Below are 20525 nucleotides of genomic sequence, written 5' to 3'. Positions count from 1 at the left end.
TGTACCACCAGCCGTCACTGATGAACGAGTCAATCATCTGCCGCACGAAATTGAACGGCGCTCAACGCAAGCAGCTGGTGTCGCTTGTCTATACGGAGAGAGTGCTGGTGGCACTATTGCCGTGATGAACAATGCGCAGAAGTAAACCCGAAATAATATCTTCCTTTCCAGCCGTTGCATGTGTGCGCTGCCGGTTGTCTATTACCCTTATCTACGAGGTTACCATATTCCGGCATTTGAGGACAGCAAAAAAAAAAAAAACGGAAGAAAATATTTCAACCACAAATAAACGGCCGTTTACGGAACTACATCGCGAACGTGCTAAATGAACTAGGGGGAAAAGGAAATGGCGGAGTGACACGATGGAGCGCCAAGTAAAGCACCCGCTGTGCATCAAAAAGGTGTCTGCAACTCACGGCGAATATAACGCAGCACTAGCTGGCAATCTTGTTTTAATGTCAAAGCATGCAATGGCCAATCGAGCAAAAAATTAGGCGCTGGATTCGTGTCGGCGTCTGTAACCGCGAAACGGCTTCTAGATAACGTGTCTTTGAAGCGCTTTATAGCACGAAGCGTTCCATAGCCTGAACTTGCTCTCGGCAGTATAGAAAAGTGGAGGCCCCCATCAGTACACCGCAGGTGAAGTAAGGGAGAGGAAGAATGCAGCCAAGCTAGCGAAAAGACAGGCAGCGAAATCCATCCCCGTCGTCGTCAACTCTCCCATCACATGGCGGCAGAAACGAGCAGCGACGCAACGCGCATGAGGCAGACCAAAGCAATTCGAAAGCGTAAGGCTGAAGCGGATATCAAAGCAAGTTGTGTCAAGTGGCAAAAGGGCGAAGCCCTTAGAGAGCGTCTCAGGCATTCGCATGGACATTCATTCTTGTGCATTCAGAGCCCTTAAAGGGGCCATGAAGACAAAATACAGATTATGGCCATCAAAGAGGGTGCCTTTTCCTAATGACACTGATACGAATTTTAACGCAAACTTCGGGCAAATAATCTAGATATTGAAGGAAACAGACTATGCAGTGCCGACTCAGCAGCTACTTTGTGACGTCTGCATGACGTCACGGAATTTTGTTGGTGCGATTGGCGGCAGCCGATGAAAGCGACCGCCATGAAACACGACGGCAACTGTAGTGGGTCTCTAGTTCCGTTTGATCGCAAAATTTGAATGCTAACGTGCAGGTAAAACACTTATAACTATTTTTTCAGCGTTGCCCCATATTACGTCACATGTGCCCATATTACGTAACTGTAGTGGGAAATTTGAAAAGTAGTTTAAAATTTATTGTGTTTTTTTTTGTTGTTGCCAAGAAGGATTGTTCATGACTGTATTGGTGTGCTATCAATAACTAGTTCATTGAAACTGGCCAGAGTTGTGCTTTGTTTTATTTCCAATTTAAGAAAAGCTTATGTGTCCTCGGGCTTTCAGCTGGGTTTATACCTAAGGTTTTGATTCCGTACTCGCTGCGTTTCAGGTGGCGCGCACATGCTTTACGCAATGTCTCACGACCCGCGTCACATCTTCGTTGGTTCCGCACCGTTGCACCATGGCGGCCGTGCAATATTCAATGATACGGCCATTATTAACTCGCATACCTCGAACGTATACCCTGGACTAAGGCCGTAGCCAGACTTTTTTTTCAGATGGGGTTATGGGTTATGCGAAGTTTAGGAGTTTTGTCGAATGGAACCCTAGTTCTCGCTTACGACTACCTGGAATAAATTTCGGGATGGGTTCGAACCCCCAAAACCCACCTCTGGCTACGTCCCTGCCCTGAACGCCTCTACTACGGTGACCTCCCGCTGGGTGCATGGTATTCCAGCAGAGGCAAACCGATCACTTGGTAGTCGACAATTCCGATGGCCCACATAGGCTACACTTCGTAAGCCTTCTCAGAATACGTACTACGTGATTCAGACCAAAAAATATATTTGATTAAAGCTGTAGTCGCGGTCAGCATATACTGCATATACCTTCGGCAGTGTACTTTACCGCAAGAACCCGCTGCATGCCGGGCAAGCACAATTTTTGTTGTTCCGTGAATGCCGTTACAACTAAGAAGGGTTCGGTAATGCGTACCGCGTTAAGAATATCACCGAAAGACATTGTAGTAAAACACACGCTAAAACGTACGACATCCCACCGAAACCTGCATGATCGCGATTTAAGCTTCCCTGGCTGCCAGTGCTCTTTGCTGGTCACCGGTTTGGATTTTCCGCGCTCACGCTAATGCTAAATAATTCTGCGCCACTTAGCCGGTTTCGCTATCCGCTCCCATGGCAACGTATATGGCTCGTTTATGAGTTTGTCCATGCTTTGAGGTCTTTTGCGCGGTGCTCTGAGTCCCCCATGACGGACGCAGATGTGCACGTGGGGCTGCACCTTAACGTCTTTCTTCACTATGTAGATGATAAATGGCACCACTTCTGTCCACACGTGAAGATGAACGAGGCGTTGGCATGAGCGTTGCGGATGTATGGGGAAAAGTATATTTCTCAAACGACAACATTTCTTCATGCGGTTTTAATTGAATGTAGCGTGTCCTTGCATCCTGCACAGCATTTTCAGCAACCTCAAACATATCTAGAAAGGTCGTACGAGAAATTTAAATCCACAAAATGCTGACAGATGTTTAAAACGTGGAGACAGATAACGCATTCGGAGTATGTAATTTTTTGACGACCAATGGAGAAAGGGTTTGGGCACTTACATTCAGAAAAACTCATTCGCAGTTAATCAAATATTTTATGTACTGACGTCCGAAGTGTTTGGTGTCACTTCGTTTTATTTGGTGTTCTTTTTCGTCGCTTACTCTCTTTTGCTTTCTCGTGCCCTGGTTTTCAGTGTCGTTCTCTCGTAGAAGAGAACGACACTGGAAACCTTAAAGATAACCGTGAGGATCTCCACAGCTTCATCCTTCTGCTCTCTCTCTCTCTCTCTCTCTCTCTCTCTCTCTCTCTCTCTCTCTCTCTCTCTCTCTCTCTCTCTCTCTCTCTCTCTCTCTCTCTCTCTCTCTCTTTCTCTCTCTTACCGTAAACAGGCAATAACTGAGTTTGAAGAGACGGGTAAGACAAATACACAAATCTAATCGAACGGCGGTCATATTACCGTAAAGGCTAGTTCGTGAGGAAAACAGTCAAAAGGGCAGTGCTATCCGGCAGTTTACGGACAGTTCGAAACCGTGGAGCATGCCCCGATCGAGGAAGGAACTCTGTCACCATCTCGTAACCCCTAAAAGGCTCCTTCAACGCTGCCGAAGGGCTTCGTTCAACGTGGGGTACACGGTGCGTGCGGGTTAGTATGTTACTGAGAGAGAGAGAGAGAGAGAGAGAGAGAGAGAGAGAGAGAGAGAGAGAGAGAGAGAGAGAGAGAGAGAGAGAGAGAGAGAGAGAGAGAGAGAGAGAGAGAGAGAGAGAGAGAGAGAGAGAGAGAGAGAGAGAGAGAGAGAGAGAGAGAGAGAGAGAGGTCTTTATTGAAAGGCAGATCTTTGCCGGCGTTTACAATCGGCAACATCCTTCTCTTGAGTGTTGGGTGTGCAGTGAAATAGTGGAGCCACTAAATACACTAGGAAAGAGGCCCTGGAAGCAAATGGGCAGAAAGGAAAGGAAAAACTTTGGCGTGGGCTTGGCGTACGATGGCAGGCTACTTTTTAGCTTGCATTACAATTTCGAAATGGGGGCCAACGTCATCCAAATAGGGCAAAGAACTTTTCAGAGCCTGTCGTTGAACCACAGCGTGAAATGTGAAAAGTAGTGTTTTTTTTTACCTTGCACATTGGATTTTCTTTTTAAAAAATTGGCTTCTAACCCCGTAAATTTATTTTACATTGACTTTAAACCTCTCATAGACTTGCTGGAGCGGGTATTGTTCCACACTTTATTTTTCTTTTTTTCTTTGGGGGGGGGAGGAAGAAGGGGGGGACACGGAATTCTTAAAAGGATTTAAAAGGAGGATGAACTTTTCAGAGCTTTTCGTTGAACCACAGCGCAAGCGAAAATACACGGACGAAAGCAAGATGACGTACAGAGCGCTGTTCGTCAGCGCTTTGTTCGTCCTCTTGCTTTCGTCCGTGTCTTTTCGCTTGCGCTGTGGTTCAACATGCCGAAATTTTCGCATTGCTTTCAGAGCTTTGCGCTACTTCGAAATGCAGGTTGATGGTACTAGAATAATCTGCAGAGTTACTGGGCCTTCTCCTCGGCGCTCGATGTCCTGAAGAAAAAGCTTGGTATCTTGGTATCACTCGGGCTGCACATTCTAATTATAAAGCTCAGGTTCTTTACAAACTTTCCAGACGGAATTCGGCCGACGAGGTTCTGGATGCCATCGAATCGGAAAACATCCGAACTTCGCGCGCTGTTTCCAAGTGGGTCTTCTTCCTCTAGCGAAGGTCTCCGTCGCCGCAATGCGGAGGTGTGCGCGGCTGTCGCCGGGGGGACGACGCGGTGCACACGTGCGGCCGTGCAGCGAGCAGCGTCCCGGGCGGCAGCAGCTGCGTCGCAGGTGTGCGTCGCCCTGATTTACGGCCCGGGCCGACGCGCGGCGCGGGCCGGCGACAGCGGGTAGGGCGCGCGCGCCTCCCTCGCGGGCCGTGCATAATTTAAACCCCTCGCGCACGTCGTCATTTCTGTTTACGGGGCTCGCAATCAGTGAGGGACAAATGTCACCTCGCCCCTTCCCCCTGCCCCCACCCGCGAGAACACGCGACCGGTACGCTACATTGCCTCCGCTCGCGTGCGACGTCTACCCTCTTCCGAAACTCGGTTATCCGCCGCGAGGATGCCGAAGTGGCTCCGCCTCCGAGGAGCCCTTGACGTGTTCCCGGGCGCTGTGGGTGACAGACCGCGAAGGGGAACGCGAGGCGCAGTATCGCGCGCCACGCCTGCGGCACCTGCGCCACGACGCCGGAGTCTTGATCAGTATTTTGAGCCGATTGCTTCCATTCTTCTGCCGCCGCCTAGGTGCAGAGGGGAAGGGGGCGTCGGACATAGAAGAATACGGCGGGAGCACGGGCCTTGTTGCCTGCAGCAGCCGCGATCGCGGAGAAGTAAAACCGAGAGGAGAAAGTTAACTCATTTCACTAAAACTGTGTTTGTACTTTCCACCTGGGTTGAGTCTATTGGCGGTGAGATGTTTGAGTGGCGCCCCCTGTATCTGACGTCAGCTTAGGGACCCGCTCCGCTGTCGTCTGCTACATTCGCAGCGCTGCTACACCCGCTCCGCGGTCGTCCGGTTCTGACTGACAGCAGTGCCTTTGCTAGAAATCGCCCCGCTTTGATGCTTTAGTGCTTTAAAAAGCGTGTTTTCAATCAGATTCTGACGGCTCTGAATAATTTCACGCTTTGTCCCGCACAATTTTACAACACACGAGGAGAGAGAGAACGACTTTCACAGAGCATCGCTCAGAGGTAACTCGCCCTCGTCCTATCTAGCATATTTGCGAGTTTCAGCGCTCAGAGCTCCTCGATAAGTAATCAAAATGCGTAGGCTTCCCTTAACTATTTCTGAGATGCTCTTATGAAGACTCAAGAGTCTAATGCTACGCATCAAGCAGCGGGTCGCACAGCAGCTGAATAAAACGGGTGTTTTCTCTTTCTTTCGTTGTTGTTAGATGAACTTTTTTTTTTCTGTGCCCAACGCACCGTCCTAAACGTCCTAGGAGGTTTGGGGATGTTTGCGAGGCTCACAAAGTTCGTGTGAATATTCAATGCAATAAGATCTGTGCTACGGCGCAGATAACGTTGTCCACCGTACTCGAAGGCGGCTTTTGTGCACCTAATTTCTATCCAACCATCGATATCGTAACGAACTCAATCTCAACCCGAAAAGTTCTGACATGATTACGGTGTTGAAAACTTGATATACTTGCTAACTAACGCAATAAATAGTATACATGCCAATTTTCAGTATAACACAATTCGAAAACAATGAATATGTCCAGACAGCTCTTTATTGTTTTCCAACCCCTTCAGTCGCAAAGAACAAGTCCTGGCCTACTCGGGATGGCGTTCGGTGAATTGAAGAATGAATCTTACTCTCTCGTCTTGGACTGAGGAGCCTGCCCACTAACCAGCTCGATTTTACTGTTTTCTCCTCCTCCTGGTCCTCCCCCTCTTCAGTGCAGTTTTACTATAATGCCTGTCTGAATATTGGGATGATGTGGTTGTGGCAAATGTACCAAAATATCCCTCCAAATATGAAAAAAACATAGTCTTACTGTATGTTTGTCTTACAGGTTACTCGTTTTGCTCAATAAGCCTGCATACTGGTTAGAAGCCAGGTAGAAAACCAGCACGCGCCTATACACACAGCAGGTTATTTGGAAATCAACCTACATTATTTGTGCCCCATAGTGCATGTCGGCACACTTTCATGCCGTGACAACGTAAAGTGACTTGATACAATAGTTTCGAGTGTTATGCAAGGTTGCCAAATCTGTTTTACCTTACATGCGATTAGCTGGAATCGTAATGCCTTCTGCCAAAGCCGACAGCCCCGAAGGCCTGGAATTTGTTTTGGTCTTCCATTTTCGCTGTTGTCGGTTGTCAGCCTGCGGCTGTTACCTTTGTTCGAAAGACTGCTAAACACAGAGGCGGACGCCTAGCTCCGACTCTTCGCGCTCCGCACAGGACCAGCTTCGCAGCAATGCATGGGCGACGCCGGCAATGTTTTTTTCCGGAGCGGTATCAAAAACTATACTTAAAATCACGCCTTGAGCTAGTTTACGCTATTGTAAGTCTTTTGTTACGAAAAAAAAGTTGCGCATTCGCGAGATCTGCTGCGGACAAGCACAAAATCTCAACCACGCGCAAAGAAACAGCATAGAGAGCGAGCCCGAGTGAAGCAGACGACAAATGCGAGAATCCCTAAGCCGACGTCACGGAGGCGCGCTCCGCAGCGCCGCCCGTGGTCGCGCTCACCGCCAATATCGTGTGGCTCACCTACTCGCTTGATTTTATTGCTTCGAAACGCCCAGCAGGGGGCACTGAGACAATCGTACCTATCTAAAGAATGGAATTCGCGCTGACGAGAGGCCTGGCGACCCCGACCACGGGCTGACATTGCATTTTAAATGCGTCGCATATGAAAATTTGTAGGTACACTCTAATCCTGGTAACCCATAATGTAACTTCTAAAGGGATGTAACCTATAAAATAAAGGTTACAATGGATCCATTTTGATGTTTTCTTCATCCCAGTCCATTCTAAGGGTTACAAGCGGGAAGTTAAAAGCGGTTTATAGGTTACATTAATGATTTATAGGTTACATAAACAAAATCTGTCATGTAACCTTTACGTTGTAACCTATAAAACGCCCTGTAACCTATAAGAGATGCTCGTCGCGCCTTCTCTCCAGGCGGCCGTTGATTTCTCTGTTGCATGACGGGATATAGAGAAATGGCGGCGCCCGCAGGTCCGGTGGCCGCGTTTTCGCGCCACTCGAGCCTTTTTACCGCTGTGATACCCCTACCATGAAGCGAGGATGGCTGTTACAAGACTTATTTGTCGGCGTGAGTCGCGGAGGCTGCGGCGAGCCCATTTGTGACTGGCAGCGCTACACGGCCCGTTCTTCTACGACCAGCGTCAAGTTCGCATGTTGGACCGATGCCCCGGCGCCAGTTAAAGCGAACTCGGTGAGTATACTCCCGTAACGGTTTCCGTGTTTTCATCGGATGTATCTTTTCGCTGGGGGCTTTTCAATTTGAAATTGCAGCATTCGAGAGGGATTTTCGTTACCCGACTGGTTGCTTCGCTGGACGTTTTCTGTTGCCCGCGACGGCAATTGAATGAAATCACGGGCTTGCGTTCGCTGCGTCAGATTAGAGCGGACGATCGTGAAAGCCCGTACATTATAACAGATAACGGCGCTCGTGGCCTGCTTTCTGCTCTGCGCGCCTTCGTCATGTGTTGAGCGTTTTGTTTACGCTGTTGGCTGCATCGGCCGCACTTTTTTCCCAACAAAGTCTTATATTATCGCGCTATTCTCTGGGTATTATCATTTTGTTTCAGCCATCGGGAAATATTCATTTTTCTCGCTGCATATATTCGGAATGGTGTCTAGTTTATTGGTCTTGTAGTAATACATCCGGATAAACACAAGGTGTGTGCTGCAGAAAAGTAGTCCACTAAATGCTGCCCGAAATTTCTAAACTCACTTCTGTCCAGCGCAAGCCTCTTTTTTTGTGAAAGTTTGCCTTACCGCAGAATAAAAAGTTTTTATATCTACAACATTCTTCATTTTTGTCATTCTTTTCCTTGAGTGGGTAAATTTGGTGTTAGTCATTTTGAGGTAGCGGGGCATTGTCACCATGTTAAGTGGGTTTATTATTCCCATTCGCACAAATCAGTCGTTTATTTATTCGCGTGGTATTGCAGGGCAAATGGTTGTCTCGCGTTATACTAGTGTAGTGCAGTAAAGCGATTTACAGAATGGTGGTATGTATGAGCCAGCATGCAGGCTGCTTGATTGTTGTTGTTTTTTGATGATACAGAAATTGTGACGAATTACACAGAGACAAGTGCAGGTGTAAAAATGGGTGCTGCACCCTCATCGGTTCCTGGCTGTTGGAAAAGTGTGGTTGCATCTGGCTACCTATGCTATGACTTATGAGCACTATTGTTTTTCTTGCAGGCAGTGTTCCTTGAGCTGACAACCAGAACTCCCCTGCACATGAGACAACTTGAAATGCAGTCTGATTTCCGTGGAAACAACGGTATGAAAATGCAATAACTAAAACTCATTCATTCAAATATTCTTTGTAAAGATGGCACCCAGGCCTGCGCAGACAAAAGTATGATTCACTTGTAAAAATGCGAGGCCTTACTTCAAATGTTATGATGTTATATTTCGTATCTTATTTCGCCTCATGTTTAATGACTCTTTCTATCAGTTCGTTACTACATGAACTTTATGAATTCACATAACGATTTCCCCAGCATGGAGCTTTGTAGTTTTTCAGTTTTTGCAGAGCCAACAAGAACTCTTTTTCGAAAAGAGCTCTTTAAGAAAGCTCCAGTTGTTAGTGAGGGCTTGTGCTGTGTTCTTTTCTTCGTCTTGTCAAGTTTGGGGTCTTCTTTCATTATGAATGTATACCAACTGCCCAGCTCTAAAGCCTATTAAATTTTAACCCAAGTAACCCTTTGATTCATTACAGGTACAGACCTCCCGGGAATGCCACTTGAAGATCGGTGCAAGTTCTAGATGTATCCTATCCCACAACACATTTCAACGAAGAAAAAATGTAAGTTGTCGATTCCTTTTTACGAATAGCCGAGGAAGAAACCACCGGTAGAAGAACACCTTACTGAAGTGAAAAACGTTTCGGCTTCCACGTGGGACCCTCGTTCAAAATGAAACTGCCAGTACAAGGGGGGGGGGGGGGGGGGGCGGAGGCAGATGTTTAAGTACAGCGAAAAATGTGACGCAGACGGCGTCAGCATCGTGAAAGCACGTTTCCTGGGTTTAGGGCGACGTTCCCTCTGTTGCGTGTAGTAGTGATTCCACATGAAGGTGCGGAAATGTTTTTGCTTTCTCTTTTGCAAACGTATGTCAGTTTATCTCGTAGCCCAAAGTTTCTGCCTGTTCTGGGTGAGCATGCAGAAACATTTCGCGAGATAAACAGGAACACGGCACGATTAAAATTCGGGAAGGTTGGCCGATATGACTATAGTGGCTTCGCGTTGTTGTGAACAATGAGGCCAAATTACTCTGTGTAACGATTACTGAAATGATGTGAAATTATTTGAAAGGCCCTAGATCACTCCTTCTCTGATGTGGCCTTTCATTTCATTCTCTGGTCTCCGTCTTCATTTTCGTGCAATATAGTTTTCGTACTTCACATGCCTGTGATTTGGTTGAGGGGCTTATGGTACACTGGATTTTGTTCTTTTTCTGAAATTTTCTGTAGATGGCTCTTCAAGGTGGGGAAATCCAAGTGACGGCCCCTCACATGTATACCTCCATCTGCGGCAGCAGGGAACAAGTCATTCAGATGACCTCGGGGAAATCTTCAGCGTGCCCTGATTTTGTGCCTGCTTGTGTACTACGTAAATTGCGAAGCTTATCTCTGAATGTTTCCAAGCGCCTTTTTTCATGCAGGAAATTATAGATCCCATTTAAAGTTTGTCCAAAAGACAGATTGCAATTGGCCTAGAAAGTTGTTAGTGCTGCATAAAAAACCATAACTTGGCGTGGGAATCACAACTCAGGTGGAACTGTAAAGAGGTACCTAAGAGGGAAGTGTAAAGATGGATTCGTAAAGACAAGTGAATTCCAGTGTAATATTAGACTCTCAGTGAAACAGAGAATGCAGGGAACATAGCCATAAACACTTCTTTGTATAAACAGTGAATTTGTAATAAATGTTCTTTCTACTTTCCCACATTCTGTGTTTTTTCTGTGGGGAACCATGACAATAACGCTGTACTGGGAAAGTGCACCTCTGAGAACCATCTTATATATGTAGCTCAAACTCGAATTCGTCTGAAATTGTTCAATTGCAGTACCAAACAATTTGAAATACTTTGCATACATCAAATATTGAGGTAAAGAATCTGTATATTTGGCCATGTTTGTGAAGCTGTTCACGTAACATTTATTAAATAGGTTAAATAAGGATATATGAATAAACCGAGTTTTACTTGGAAGTCTAAAGCAATATAGGAAACACCAGTTCGCCCAGGAATCCGCACTCGTCTAATATTCATTAAGGAACGATAATTACATTACGGTGGTTCGCAGCTTTGCTTTTTAATAAATAGCCCACAGGTGTTTCATAATAATAAATGTGAATGTTCAAAACTACTGATGCCAAACTTTTTAAAATGTGCTCCTGTTAAATGCGCAAATATGTGTGCATGTACTGCAATTCTCTTTTGATAATCATGGCCTAAGTTGTCAGACAAGAATTTTGGGCTTAAGGGTATGTTATAACTTTGGCGTCCTTTTGAAGTATGCTATCAAGTGCATGTTTCCACTAAAGCTTGGTTTCACTAAAGCCTAATGTTGTTTAACTAAAGCTAAAATTCATACCCGCAATTTATTAAAAGACCTATCATGCATGTTTGATTCTGGTTTCTTAAACGGCACTAAGCTGATGCGAACATTAAATTTAGTTATGCCTGTTTATAAGACTTAAGCGTTGCCAATACTCACAAAGATATTTGGGTGACAACCTTGGTAACGATTATCGAACAGGTAATGCAATGCATATATATTAAGACAACATTTTCCAGCTTTTCAGTACCGCAATTTTAGGAATTATAAAAGTAACCTCTCTTTTAGCCGCAGCAGTGTGGCCGGCAGTTTGTTCAAGGGACGGACAAAAGACACCCTACGCAAAAGTTTAGACGGCGCAATGGACAGCATGGTCGCACATATCGTCTTCCACTAACGCGATATTTGTTTACCACGCGGGAAAGGCGCCTTTGGGGCGTCGCCGCAGCGGCGCCGGCGAAAGCGCGCCTGGCGCGCAACATGACACTTTCCAGGTGTGTGACCTTGGACGGCGGTAGATGTAACTTATATAAAGGTATACATGCTGAAAGCGGGAAAGTAACCGATAACTGAGTAACCCTTACGTGTATACGTATATAAGGGTTACGAAGATATAGGTTACATTTGTACCTTATAAATTATAGGTTACAAAAATTCGAAAATGTATACCTCTATTAAGGGTTACCCAGCTTAGAGTGTAGTCCGCTGTCAAGTGTGCGCCGTTGATTGAAAAGAAGAGGGAGGGTGTTAGAGAAGGAATTTCACGTACACAAACGACCTGTCCCCTCCACCGCGTCTGCTCTGCGTTATTCCCGTCGAACATCACGTCCACCTATGCACTATCTGGAAGTATACTTGTTTTTGCCTAGCCCTTAAAAAACTCCGACACTGCAAGTGCATTGCGATACGCGCCACTCTCCTAACTCCGTAACAAGTGGTGAATAGTACTGAACTATAGAATGATCAGTACACGAAAACACACGAACTCATGGCCTTGTAGACGAAAATAAGTCCATGTCTCTCGTCAGAAAGCTGTCGCATCCAGTCCTTGTCTTTTCTGGGTCAGTTAACTTTGACGTACCTGCACGAGACATACATTGACCGAACCCATATACCATACACAGATGGCTCTCTAACATTGTCGGGTTCTGCCGGCGCTGTTATTATACCACGAATGTCACTGTCCAGCAAATTCAAGATAGCCAGTCCCACAACCTCTACGGCTACAGAACTTACGGCCATCCGTAGCACTCTTCGCACCATCGAGCAAAGTTCATGCCAGAGACGGGCTATCTTCTGTGATTCGGAGCATGCACTTGCAGTCACTCCAGTCAGCCCTGTGCCGGGGACCTCACGAACAGCTGCTGACAGAAATAAGAATGGTGTACGACCTTTCTGCCCAGGTGGACCATGATGTCACCCTGCAGCGGTTTCCCAATCACTGCAGCATTGTCGGCAACGATCGATAGTGCGGACGCTGCCGCCCGGTTGGTGCATCAAACAGCGATGACTGTACTCATTCCATTGTCTAGGACGGACACAGCAAGGGCCCTCCGCATACTTGGCCGGAAAAAAAAACAATCTCTCAACGGTCAACAGAAGAGCTCACATGTGCACTTATTGGTGCCCTTGACCCGCATTTGCAACGTCCCCTTCCACTAAGCCTCCCACGGTCTACCGCAACTCTTCTTTGCCGTCTCTGGCTGGGGGTGGCATTCACAGATGCTTATTCATACACAATAGGAATGGCAGCAAGTGAGGAGTGCGAAATGTGCGGCACGCCGGAGATGATACTCCATGTTTTATGCGAGTGCCCACACTACTATCCTGAAAGAAAGAAGCTATGGTCAGCACTGAAGAACCTGGACTCTCGACGGCCATTTTCGGAGGAGAATATTATGTGTCACTGGCCTTCTCTGTCATCCGCTCAGAAGGCGACTAGGGAACTTTTACACTTTCTACGGGTGACGAACCTAAACTCCAGACTATAGACTGAAAGCCTCCAGTGGCAATCACTGAACTTGAACGTTTAGTTCTTCAGCGCTGGGCATACCTGTCTGCTCAAGCTTTTCTTCATTCTCTCCTTTCTATTTTTTTGCCTATGTACCCTTTCCCACATGCAGGATAGCAAACTAGGCTCTAGCCAGGTTAACTTTCCCGCCTTCCTTCTACACCCTTCCTTCCTTCCTTGTTTTTCCGATATTCCACAGGCACTTGCCGTTTTAGCGCGGGAGGGCCAAATCATAACGTCGCGTGTGTAGTTGTGAAGGCCGCCTATCAAGGTCACAGCGCGAAAGAATACCGCGCGGGCAAGAAGAGCATTGTAGGCGAAGCCCGTTGGCAGCATTCCTAGCTCGTCGGCTGCCACCGTTCATCCCTCCGCCGTAGTCCCTTTATATACTCAGCACTGCGACTATACTTCGAAACTAGGAGCGGCTGGATCAGTGGCCATGCATAGCCACAGCGGTTGTTGTATGTGCCGATGTAGAGCCCAGTAGCTGCACAGGGTGCACAGGGTACGGCAATGTGGAGAGAAGGTGAGTGTATGTAAGGCGGGTTCCGGCTTACGCGGGTTTATCCGCTCGTGTTTGTGCAGTGTGTCGCCTACATCGCCAAGTACTTGGATCGATACCGATGCTCGGCGTCGCGGTCGTCGAGCCGCTCAACAGCGAAAACGACGCCAAGCTCAACGTGCGTCCATTGGCCTCGAAGTAGAGTTGAAACCATCTTTAGAACAAAGAAAAGAACAAATAACCGAGAATAACCAAGTTGCACTTCTCCCGGTCAAACGCTACCAATTGCATTTACATTAGCGAAACTACTCAATTTTATCGTGGTTGCTTCCACACATCAAGTTTTCATTCATTGTGCAACAAAATTTCATCCCACGCCATGTTGTTGAACACTAATAATGTATTTCCGCCTTTGTAACAGGTGACACATTCTGCGGAACAACAGGATGCCGAGAGATTTTCAGCCTTTTTCTTGATTTCCTTTGCGTAAGGCATTCGCTTCCGGCAAGAATAAGTTCCAATTAAATATCAGAATTCAAGGGGGGTAGGGGGGGGGGGTAACAACCATGCTGCGGAACTGCTCACACCGGCGTATTTACACCGAGACACTCGACACACAATCAGAGACGTCCCTAAACGTATACCCGCCTCACTAAAATACGCGCTGCTGTACCAGTCCCTCCGCTGGAGAATATTGTACAAGGACATTAGAATCTGCCGTCAAACGTCCCCTTACTCAACAAAAAAAAAATCAGATCAGGGCTTGGGCTTTCCTCAGCTGATTTACACCCTTGCTATCGCACACAGCCCACCATTTGTGTGTTTTCAAGCCCCCAAATCTCACAGCTCCCGCCATACTCGCATCGATCGAATTGTCGCACTTAACAGAACCAACGAAATACAAGAAATCGATGTAGTACATACTGGTACCGGTCTCACTCCATTTGTTGTAAGTACAGCCTAAGGGTCCATCGACCCACCTTCGATTCATGGCGTCCAAATGCATTATAATCCAAGTGTCACTCCAACTGAAGCTAAACTTTAGGCGATCAGCCATGTTAATTTTCTCATGTTTCACCACCCAGCGCAACTACTGACCCAAATTAAGCGCCAGAAGCAACAAATAATCCCAACGGCCTTCACCCGCTTTATACAATATCATTATTCAGGTAACCGCACTCCCAAGAGCACCGCGGACACTCGCATCGACTGGGTAACTGGTTGTAGGGGCCTCTTCACCAAGAAATGAGGCAGCTCATGCAGCCGCACAGGAGGGTTTGTAAGGCGTATCCTAGTACAAAAGCTCAAAACTCGGTACGAGCTTTCCTACAAAGCCGACCTGTAAGATGGCTCGCGTAGTGACTGGAAACCGACCCGCGGCTCCACGTAAGGGATTGGGGAGGAAAGAGCTCTTTATGTTGACAAAAAAAAGAGTTTCACCCCTCCCCCCCCCCCCCCCCCTAGTCCTGAAGACAATTCTAGGCCCTAAAGCAAAACAAAACAACTGGCTTGAGGAATCCGAGGAGGAGAGCTCAATGCAATCGAATCATTCTCCCAGAACACAGCTCTTCGGTCTGCCGAGGTAAATCAGTATTTAATTCCCCATTCGCCTTGGTTCTTCGCTTCTTAATAACTTGTTTCTGTTAAATTACTATCATTAGAGTTTTGGCGTTCCTGTAAGCCGACGTAAGTGATTTCCTTCCCATAGTTTTGTTCGCGATGTCGATTGTTCATGCTTGAGGGAGTTTACAAGTGCATTTCGAATGATCCGCACTGGATGCGATTGCTCATTGCTAACCAAATAAATGGTAGCCTTGGTTATTATGTTGTGTAGTATTTCTAAGGGTATAACGAGCTGTTACTTAAAAGAAGTGGTGTTTGGTGAAATATTTAATTAGAAAAAAACGGGGGGAGGTGGTGACATCTCTGAAGACTGAAGAATCATTTCCTACACCGAAAAAAAGCGATTTGCGATTTATAGAACCACAAAAGAATAATAAGCAAATAACAAATACTATTAGTATTACCAGAGTCCTATTAAGGGACTCTGGTATTACTAATAATGATGTAATAAGCGATCGTCTGACCCCCCACCCCTGCCGCCTTTAAAACACTTCCGAAGAGTTGGGGATGGTCTACCAAATATTTACATCGGGGTGTGCCTCAAGCTGCCGGTTTGGTACCGGTGCTGTTTAATCTAGCCATGGCTAAAGTGACAAAAGCACTGGAAGTTGTCACTACCCGCCGCGGTGGCTCAGTGGCTAAGGCGTTGCGCTGCTGAGCACGAGGTCCCGGGTTCGATTCCCGGCCGCGGCGGCTGCTTTTCTGAGGGAGGCGAAAAGCAAAAACGCCCGTGTATTCGAGATTTCGGCGCACGTTAAAGATCCCCAGGTGGTCAAAATTAATCCGGAGCCCTCCACTACGGCGCGCCTCATCGCCTGCGTTGCGTCGGCGCGTTAAACCCTACAATCAATCAATGGAAGTTGTCACTCCTGCCCGCTTTGCCATCTATGCGGACGACATTAGAGTATGAACTGGAGAAGCTGACCTTGACTCTCTACGGCCAGGTGATAGAACTGCAAGCCAGGACATATAGTAGCCTCGAGCTCACTCTTGCCAGCCGGGGGCTCCGGCTCACTCCGTAGGAGACCCAGCTTTTGGCTCTACACGTCTGCAAACCACCTATAGATACTCAAGCTCTATTAGCGACTGGAACGCGCTAAAAGTACCAATATTCTCTTCTAATTTCCTAACAGCCATTGAAACAACATTTTGATTTGATGAAATAACCCACGTTGTCTTTGTACTTTTTTTTTGTTGTTGATTTTTTTATGTGTATAATTACTGCTTTCGTTGTATAATCCTGTGCTTTGTACTTTTTTACCGTGCTGTACTGTAAGTGTTTAGATTTCTCATGTATAATGTTATGCATGATTTTAGTTCGGTTATAATTTGCTGTTTGTATTCTATTTTCAACTGTAACTACAACAACAATGCCCAATGGGCGATGTAGGTACTTGTAATAAATAAATAAACCCCGTGTCGTATAACCCATCATCGCAGATCGCGAAATACAAGCCACAGCGGATCCCATTACCCTTCTCGGTTTATACCGAACTAAACGAATAGCAGCCCTATCACATGGTTCCAGAGACGGCAGCAAAAATGTAAGTGTCTGCTCCACACCACCCGCAGACTTCTGAACAAAAGATCCCAGGACATCTCCACTAACCTGAAACCTGGGGAGGGGCGAAGCATGCAGTGTATAAGTGTATTCTTGGCGCCTGGGCGTTTTTGCCCACGGAGATGAAACCGTTTGTGTGTAGAGGTATACAACTTTGCCGTAAAAGTCTCTTGTAATTGAAGCACGAAGCTCGCTAGCGCGAGGCGTAAATAAGTGTCCCGGTGGTTTTTTTTTTTTTTTTTTAAATACACGTTACGAATCGTTCCAGCGTGAGGCGCAAACGAGTGTCCCGGTGTTTTAGTACCGTGATTACATGAGACGACAATTACGGTGACGACGACGACAGGAGACGCCAACAGTCCTTGCCCCTGAGGGGTTTCACCCCTAATATGGAGGAGCAACCCCAAGTCCACAATGACTATGGCCAGAGTTGTCACGGAGAGCATTTTTGCATACTGCGCACTGGCCCACGAACTCAATAAAACACACCAGAACCATCCGAACGTTACACAGGGCAACCCTTCGAAACATCAAAACCACCAGTGCAGTGCCGGATAAAGGTAGGGGTTATGGGGCTGCGGCCCCGGGCCACCCACTTCCGGGACCCCACTCAACCATCCGAAAAAAGAAGCGTGCTTGCTGTCCATGTTGGCAACAAAAGCCGACGGCTGGGGCCTCAGCTTCAACTTCTGTTTGTTATACAGAATATAGCTGACTTACCCGTGGCAGGTGGGTAAGTCAGTCAGGTAAGTCAGCCTTGCACCCTATGGTTGACAGCCCTCACGTTCGTTTCGGCGAACGCCTTCTCCCCGGCTCCAGCCTTTTCGATACAGGGTTTTTCTGTCGTGGTGCGGCTTGCAGAGATGTACATGAGAAATTTTTTGGATGTGTTCCTATTGAGTCGCATACAAGTGAGCATCTGGTTTCCATCCTGTTAAGTCTTCTTGGTGAGAACGGTACTTCTATTGACAACTGCAGGTTCGCTTCCTACGACAATGCTGGCAACGTGTCAAGGAAATACGAGGGCCTTCAAGCTCATCCAAAAGACGACAAGAATTATTTGGCCGTCTATGTGCGATGCTCCCCTCAATGTCTAAACTTAGTTGGTGAGGGAATTGTTGTGTTGCAAACAAATTGCTACCATTTTTTAACGCAAACTCATTTGCATCCACTGGTGCACAAGGAGGCACACACTTGCGACGGTCGCACTTAAGCACGGCCTATTTTAAAGAAGCTGTCCAAGGTGGCGACCCCGTTAATTTCGACATTCTGGCACAAGATTTTTGGGGCGGTTCGATATGGTGACTATTGCACTCCACAAACCTCACCTAGGTCAGTCAAATGATATGGGCCTGCTGGATTATTGAGACTGGTTTGCGAGATCTCTGCGATCCCAATTCTAAGTTTTAAGGTATACTGGCAAATTGGCTGAGTTTAGATAATAGCTGCTTGTGCGAACCCACTCGCTCCACTTGAGCGAAGTTTGTAACAGAAAGGGAAAGCAACAAGACATGCATCATCAGAAAATTTCTAAATACGGACGTTCGTTGTAGCTGTTGGTCACTTTAGCACAGCGTTACGGAATCGAAAGTCTGCTTATAACTCTGCAAGAAATCACTGTAGAGTGCTGCTCAGGAACGTTCATTGCGATGACAACCTGGTCATTCAAGCTAGCGCATTAGTGGAAGCGTACTAGGGCGATCTGGACTCGACTTTTCCCTCTGAAGTGGTCCAGTTCTTTCACTGTACACCTGGAGGGTGGCAGTTTCCAAGGTAGAAGAGCGAGCGGTCTGCTCAAAACGGTAGAGAAAAAAGATATTGTATCGTATTTCTAAATGTCTCCATTGCGCTCGGTTATACCTAACTATTCCGCAAATGAACTGAGACTGAATGCGCCTTTTGAATCTTGCACTGAATTAAAACTGCTTGGGCTCCACTCTGGTCAACAGTAAACTCACCCGCCGTGGTGGCTAAGTGGCCAAGGCGTTGTGCTGCTGAGCTCAAGGACCGGGTTCGATTCCCGGCCGCGGTGACTGCTTTTCAGGTGGAGGCGAAAAGCAAAAACGCCCGTGTGTCGAGATTTCGGTGGGCGTTAAAGATCCCCAGGAGGTCAAGATTAATCCGGCGCCCTCCACATCGGCGAGGCTGAATAGTCCAGCAGGCGTAGCCTGGCGCGTAGAAAACATTAAATTCTGGAATTTTGAAGCATACTACACTCTTTAGTCGTCATGCTGATCGAAAGGGACCAGCTGAGAGATATCTATGTTGGCGAACAAATATATGAATTTGCTATTTGGAAAACCCGCGGGACACGTTATATTTCTTCGTGTGCAAATATTTCTTATTATCTCGTTCTTGATCAACGCGGAAAGGAAGTTGTTTCTGTTCCAATTTTGTCGCCAGTGCTGAATATTCAGTCCGACACTACTACGTTTGTTTTATATGGGAAGTCATTGTATATGATTCCAGTGGTTACTTAAGCATTTAAAGAATGTGGCTGTACATACGTTTTGTTCCATTTTATGCGTTCATAACTCGAAGCTCTAATGCTTCATTTTCTTTTCTCTTTTTGATCACAATTCTCCTGTGTTGTTTTCCCTGAGTTTCGTGCCAATGCGGCGCGGTGATTATTTGTGAATTTATTATGGACTGGCGAATAAAGAATACCGACGTCCGATAATGACCGTTAACTAATGTCTGAAATGAAGCGAAGAAAGTAATTTACTAAACTCATAAAAATTATTTGTATTTTATCACTGGTCAGCGAGCGTAGAATGTGGGCTTCCAAAAATACAGCGTCCTAATCCAGTCATCATCCGCACTTCTAACCAGAAACTTACACTGGCACCATAAGGAAATCATCAACGAAGCCAAGGCACAAGCTCAATTGAAACGATTTCGAACCACTAAGGACATGTCCTGATAGCACGGGACATGCCTAGCCACCAACTACCTGCGGTTTCCCATCCCATTCGATCTACGCAGAGAGAGAGAGAGAGAGAGAGAGAGAGAGAGAGAGAGAGAGAGAGAGAGAGAGAGAGATTTTAATTAGGTCAAATGTGAGAGTGGAACCCTAGTCCGGAAATCCATGCGTTTCCCTAGCCGTCATGGCCCGTGTCACTGTCTGTCAATCAAAGCGACAACCCACAGCAAGCCAATTGCGGGAAACACTCCCTCCCTCCGCCAACAACGCATCTGAACTCTTTGGACATCCGACTAGAAAATGAAATTGACATCTACAGAGGCGCCAGCTTAAGCACAAATATCATCGGGCTGGCCCGGATGCGCCCTGATGCCTGAGCTGCACGCCATCAACCATGCCATAACATTCCTTGCATGCATACTGGTTCACCTTGATTTCACTGCATCTGTAACCTCACGGACTCATGCGAACCATTGGAAACGTTGAGATAATCATCATCATCATCGTCGTCGTCGTCGTCGTCGTCGTCGTCGTCGTCGTCGTCATCGTCATCAGCCTGTGTACGCCCACTGCAGGGCAAAGGCCTCTCTTATAGATCTCTAATTATACCGGTCCTGTGATACCTGCGACCAGTTTATGCCAGCAAACTTCTTGATCTCATCTGCACACCTAACTTTCTGCCGCCCCTGCCACGCTTGCCTTCTCTAGGCATTCACTCTGTTACCCTTAATAACCAACGGTTATCTTGTTTTCACATTGCATGCCCTGCCGACGCCCATTTCTTCTTCTTAATTTCTACTAATATGTCCTTAACACGCGTTTGTTCCTTGACCCACTCCGCTCTCTTCTTGTACCTTGACGTTACACCTATTATCTTCCGTTCAATTGCTCGCTGAGTCGCCC

At 46.8% G+C, this 20525-nt stretch overlaps 1 protein-coding gene and 1 long non-coding RNA gene across 5 annotated transcripts in view; one reads left to right on the top strand and one right to left on the bottom strand.

Annotated features, from left to right (window-relative positions):
* Positions 1 to 20525, bottom strand: part of LOC144144499 (uncharacterized) — a 320680-nt gene that overhangs the window by 148591 nt on the left and 151564 nt on the right. The window lies entirely within an intron of this gene.
* Positions 8032 to 10332, top strand: LOC144147001 (uncharacterized). The gene is made up of 3 exons (XR_013317793.1): positions 8032 to 8720; positions 9162 to 9248; positions 9915 to 10332. It is a non-coding gene; the product is annotated as an uncharacterized LOC144147001 (long non-coding RNA).

The sequence above is a fragment of the Haemaphysalis longicornis genome, unplaced genomic scaffold, assembly GCF_048455015.1.
Source record: "Haemaphysalis longicornis isolate Haplotype H1 unplaced genomic scaffold, Haemaphysalis longicornis Haplotype H1 scaffold_7, whole genome shotgun sequence".
Lineage (NCBI taxonomy): Eukaryota > Metazoa > Arthropoda > Arachnida > Ixodida > Ixodidae > Haemaphysalis > Haemaphysalis longicornis.
This window is presented reverse-complemented; position numbering and strand designations above follow the sequence as displayed.